Source organism: Purpureocillium lilacinum (assembly GCF_023168085.1).
Source record: "Purpureocillium lilacinum CBS 284.36 DNA, scaffold_2, whole genome shotgun sequence".
Lineage (NCBI taxonomy): Eukaryota > Fungi > Ascomycota > Sordariomycetes > Hypocreales > Ophiocordycipitaceae > Purpureocillium > Purpureocillium lilacinum.
In genome coordinates this window covers 6,805,558-6,811,772 of record NW_027072112.1, presented here as the reverse complement: position 1 = coordinate 6,811,772, position 6,215 = coordinate 6,805,558, and positions in this window count along the sequence as shown.

The window sequence follows — 6,215 nt, the reverse complement described above, 5'->3', positions numbered from 1 at the left end:
CTCCCGCACGCCTCCTTCCCCGCCGCTGTTGTTGTGTTCATTGTGAACCGCCATTACCACATAGCATCCCCAGACCAGCGCCTCATGCTCGGCATGGCAACGACGGGCTGCTCTAGACAGGCAGAAGCCGAGGACCTATTTCACGTTGTGAGGCTCAGCACCAGTCCCAACAGTTGTTCAAACCTCCACAGCACCTAGCCATAGTGAGTCAAGACGTACGATTACTCGATGTCCGGTAAGTGCAACAATAATGAGACCTCGATGAGATAGGAGGCTTGAAATCCGCTAGCTACAGTACCTAGAAGGCCCCCTGAAAGGCCGTAAGGAGCGGCCAGAAGTAAGATTGCCTTCTCTGCTCCATCGCTCCAAGATTCGGTCAGGTTGTGGGGCTATATAGTACAGCTAGGCTTGAAATGAAGGATATGGACGCCGGCCGCTGCTGTGACGGTGAATATTGCGTGTAGGTCGTCACGACTTGTCCGCTCATTGACCACTCGCACTGCTGCAATTCCCCGTTTCCTGGACTGATACTGTACAAATGATGACGCACATCATTCCACTTCAGAACATTGTGCCTTATTGGAGCCGTGACGGCCCGCACTTGCTGCAATTTTGTACAATGTTCCATTGCCAAGGACAGTATAGAAACTTGTGCATGTGGCCGGCTCTGTCGTGGTGTGGAAGGCTGTGAGCAATTGGCCATATCCCGTGCGCCCTTGCGCACCGAAAGTGCGGAGACAGATGGGACAGATGGGCTCCATACCCGAGACCAAGGAGGAGAAGCATGAATTGGCCCATGTGGTACAGTTGTCCGGTAGAGCCTTTTAATTCCACACCGGCTTTGCTATGGAGCCGGGGCGAGTTGTGGCATTGTGGAAACACGCGCCCAGTTCTGTAACGACATGGAGTAAGTGGGCAGTTGACCAGACCCAGACGCCGCTTTCTCGGCGTCGTTGAGCGGTGTCTCCCGCTACCTTGTCTTCCAGTTCCTGACAAGCAGACCACACCATTGAAGTGTGGTCAGGTGTGGTCAATCTGGTCCGCGCAGTCCGAAAGAAGAATTTGGATATGGGGCTGTATCCAGATGAGGTGGCAGCATGACACTCCGTGCCGTGCGTAGAGAGCGTTGTCCAACTCGTGTCATGCTGCTCGTGATTTGGATTCGCGTATGGTGTGCCAGGGCCATGTGCTGTTCGACGCTGCGAGTACGCCGTCCAGTTTTCGACATGCAGATTACTCTTTCAAGAGCGTGCGATTGTCCTGTTCTTCACGTGGCAGTTATCCACCGATCGTTGGCTTCTTGTCGCGCCGTTTGCCTGCGTCTCCCTCGTCCGCTCCTTGACGTGGTCGATTAGTGACGTGAAACATGTAAGTGGATGCGGCGGCCGGGACCCGCTTCGTCCGATGCCTGACATGCAGACCACCGAGGGCAGGGACGTGCGCCGGCCAATTCTCTCTGCATCGTGTTGGCAGCTACGGTACATGTCGGTTGCTCGACATGGGTACGTAGCGGCAACCAGAACTTGTCGTGCAGATCATTGCGAAGAATGGGAAACCACTTCGTCCAGTTTTTGCGTCGGGTGTGGCAGCTTCAGTACATGTCAGCTTCGCAACGTGGTTGCATGGCAACAGCCAGTTCCGCCGTGCAGATCATTGCGGAGTGGCGGGGCCCGCATCGTCCGCCCGGGCTATTAACGTTCAGACTCTGACGAAGGCCACCATACAGGGCGCGAAGACGGACAAGGGTCCTGGTTCGTCCGATTTCTTCATGTGGACGGCGTGTCTGGTTCCAGACATGCCGCTCGCTGATGTGGTCTGTGCCGAGACGAAGTCGCAAGGGGCTCTACCGTCTAAGTGTCGACTATGGCAATGGCGGACATTATACAAAGCTTGACAAGCAGATCACCGTAGCACACGCGGTCTTGGCACAATTCGGGTGCACGCTACGTCGCAGCTAAAGTCGGCTTCCTGACGTTGCCTGGTGGCATCTCCTGCTGCCGCGTTCGAGCAGCCGCGTCCGTCGCTTCCTGCCGTCCAGTCTCTGCTTGTCGTCGGCTGCTACTGGTCATGTCACTTTCTCGACGTCGTTACGTCGAGGTGTGTCCATTTCTATGCAGGACGTTATGGGGGCACAGGACCTGGTTCTGGATGTGCAGATCTAGTGCGGTAAGCTGCTGACGCGTCCCAAGGCGGCCATGCGATTCCCAGGAGCCGAACACGCATGCGGGCACAAGTTCAGAGTAGGGACAGCAACGCCATCATGGTGAGCACTTAGCCATTGCTGTACGTTTGCTTTACGGTACTTACGGTAGCACACCGTTTTCTGGACCTGTCTGTTTATCCAATTACAGTCATTGCCAGGGCCGGTCTGACCCAGGTATAGTGCAGTAGAGTGCGAGGATACGGCGTTCGTTCTGATGTGTCCAGAAATTGGTCTAAGACGGGGCGTTGATGGAGGTAGTCGTATGTGGACAACGGCTCGCCCTTGGCGCCTTTGCGGCTCTTAGGATTGTAAGAGACGCAAGGCCAGAGTGGTCCACGGCAACAAGCCGCCACAGCGGCGAATGGCTGCGATGCCCCGCGCGACAAAATCACGTCTGTTGCGGCCAATTGTCCAGTTGGAGAGATTTGCAATGGCAATGACACTGAAGGGCAGAAACCAGCCTTCTTTCTAGTAGGCAAAAGGCGACTCAGTTCCCCAGTGGCCATCTTGTGGACTACCTACTGCCGGGTCGGGGGCGCGGGAATTGACGTCATCCACACACTCCAGAAACTCATCCCCGGAGCCTAAGCCGGCCCCGAAAATATCTGGAAGCCATGCTTAAGGGCGACAATCTCCCTGCGTCATTGCTGTATCGTCCGCTCCCTGGTGAGCTCTGATGGGTTTGGCAGAAGGCCATGCAATGCCAAAACTGACCACCTGACGCGCGGGGGAGGGGTTGTAATAGCGGCCGCATGTTGGCATGGAAGTGGACTATCGCTCGTTATTCTCCCCGCCACCCCCACACCACACAGAAGCCGTCAAGGGTGGCCACGAGCTCTGTCGGCCAGTTCCTGACGATCGTCATTCACGTGAAGCCTATGCAAGGCCACATGTGGCCATCTGTCCCTGTAGAGTGGGCAACCGTTACTGACACCCACAGCCACCCCCAACCCCTTGACTTCAATTTGTGGAAGCCATGCTTGACGGCCGAAGCTCCTTACGCAGCTGCGTCGTCCATTGTCCAGGTTCTGAAGATCTGCCAGTTTTACGAGACGCCATATGTACAAGGCCAATACCTGAAACCCGCAGCCATGAGAGTAAGAGATCGCCACTGACTCGTTCACCTCACCGAACGCCTCTGTGCTCACTGCCAAGCTCTCTCAGCCACCCTTTGGAAGTCGTCTCTGAAACGACAGGTGGCCATTGCGAGGGGTACGGCTGTCGTCCAGGGGCGGCCCGGCGGCCGATTGAGCAATCATGGTCATTCTAAGGCCAGCACTCACACAGCGGGCAGCGGCCGCGCCGCCTGTGCCCTTGGCGAATCCAACTGAGTATACTCAAGCATCTGCTCCAGTTGTGTACGAAATCGATCTGGTGCACGCTAGTAGGATTGTGCAGTGCGCCGAACAGCACCTCATGTGTTCTATGCCCCCCGTCAAGTTCGACGGAGGAGGCGTCGAGGTACCTGCGTAGAGAGCGCAAGGCCACACGATGCATCGAGGCCATTCACACAGCCTCCGACCCCCGGTTCGGCCCCGCAATCAATTACCAAGCCAAGGTTCTTAATTGTCAAGCTACCATGTTCCAAGCTTTAAGGTCTGCGGGAGACTGGCTGCCTGGCGAGCAAGGACGCTCCGTCGATTTCCATATTCCATTCCATAAATAGCAGAAGCCAAGGCATAAGTCCAAACGCCATCAAGTCAAACAAATACAGCGCCCTGGCTGCTGTAACGCATCTCTCATGCTCACGTTCAGCTGATGAATTTCGCACTCCCACAAGTGTATTTCCGGTCAACTCCGCAGAAGTCATTAAACCCAGTCCCAATAACCCAACTGCCAGCCGCACCCTCGTTTTCGCTGGGATTTTGTACCGGTGAATCAGCCATCTCGCCCAAACGATAACAGCGACAAACATGACGGGTGCCTCGATAATCTCGGCGCTAGATGAGCGTAATTGGAACTTCGGAATAACATAAAGTTGCCGGATGATGCCGAAGACGAAGCCTGTAGAGAAGACAACACCGAAATACGTGCAGGCGAGGCGAATTGTAGTCGTGAAAGCAACAGTTTCGAGAATATCAGCGGCAGCGTTTGCTTTCGTCATAGTCTTCCAGAGTATCCCTGTTCGATGCTAGTCGGGATTCAGGGTTTGACTTGAAGTCTTATCTAAATGGCACGCGAGCTTTTATGAGGTTATGAAGACCGAAAGAAGGGTCGAGACCGAAAGAAGGGTCGAGTGGGATGCACTCAGGCTGAAGGAAAAGTAGAAATCGCGACACCAACCCGCGACGTGGTCGAATGTTTGTATTGTATCGATGGGCTGAGTTCGGCCACCCTTGGCGCCAGAGTGGCTGCGCAAAGCCCAGACCGGGTGGTGGGTAAGGTGGGGTCATGTCCAAACATTGTCCCCCTTTGCAGCACCACTTTTGCCACGTTCTGACATGGCGTGATTCATGTCTCAATCGCTCACCATGATATGACCTGTTCTACGATGATTATGACCTGTACTACCAGGCTCGGAGTTTCTGTACTGTACGAGATACTAAACCACAAGTCCCTGCGGCAGAACGTACTTTCCTACCAAAATGATCTAACGGAAGCTGCTACAATTGCCTGAGCCTGTGCTGGGGCAATGTACTGCGTCCTTCCTGGAACCAGGCAGGACCTGGCAAGATGTAACAAAATTCACGTTCCAGCATCGTCCCAGCGGTTGGGAAGCGGCTCTTGCACCTGCGGAGATACGATGTATACGACCACGTTGGCAGGCTATGATTTGTGTGTGCGAGCTGAGGAGCTGCACGTGGTGATGCCAGGTGGTGCTATCGTTGCATTTGCGTGATTTCTCCACCATAGCATTGCAGCGATGACCAGTAGTCCACCATTCTCCTACTTGCGACAGCATCGGTCACCGTCATCCTTTATATCACTGTAATCTTCGTTGCAATCACTCCCGCTATTACCATTCCCATTATTTGTGGCACGACGTATTGGACCACATGTCTCCCAGCAGCCGTTCCCCCTAGCTGGACAAACTGTCAGCTACAGACCTTCCATATGACACCCAGTGCCATAAGATCACGTTCTTTGCCTTCTCCACCGCCTGTGCACGACAAGTCTGCGAGAAGTGGTATCATTTCCAGCAATTCGTTGACGATGAGGAATAAGACTGCCAAGCTGTCCAAGCGCCGCGGTGGCGACGCCAATGTCGCTGACAAGGATGGGCAGCATAAGCGCGTATGGAAAGTTTGCAAAAGGTGCAAATTGCAGACGACCGAAGATCATTCTATCCCAGTCGTCCCGACGTGGCGCGGCCACGTAGCGTCGACGCTTGATGCCCTCCTGCTTTTCGAGTCGGCCTTGAGGGGCCGTATCAACCGTATCCGTCGCCGGCCACATGACAGGGAACGTCAGGAAATTATCAAAAGCGGTAGCGTATTCATTTATGAAGAGCATGTGTCCGGCATCAAACGCTGGACTGACGGCTTATCTTGGAGTCCGAGCCGAATCCTTGGCAACTTTCTGATCTATCGGGAGCTCGACAACACAATTCACGCTGGAGAGAGGAAGCGTGCGATCCGCAGGAATCGACTTGCAGCCGGATCGTCTGACGGTGTGCCGAAGACCAAATGTGCCTCGCGATCCGACAATGGCGGCTTCTTCGCACAGGGCTGGGATAGCCCAAAGGATCCCGAAAGGTACCTCGTCGGTTCGCTGGTACACTCTTACCCTTTCAAGAAGAATGGCCTTGTAAAGAAGACAATCAGCATCACATTCCGTGGCGTCCCGCATCATTTGGTCAGTTACTATGGTGTTGACGACGCCTTGCAAGGCAACCTCCTCACCCCGTTCGAGGATGACGCGCTGTTGGACATCGTGCCCAGCACCGAGCTCGTCATGTCTCAAAATTTCCGGGTCCCAATTGATGAGTTTGAGCACAACCCTGACGGCACACCAGCCCTCTTGTCTGCATACGGAACTATAGGCGAGCCTTGCAGCTCGGATAGCATGCCCA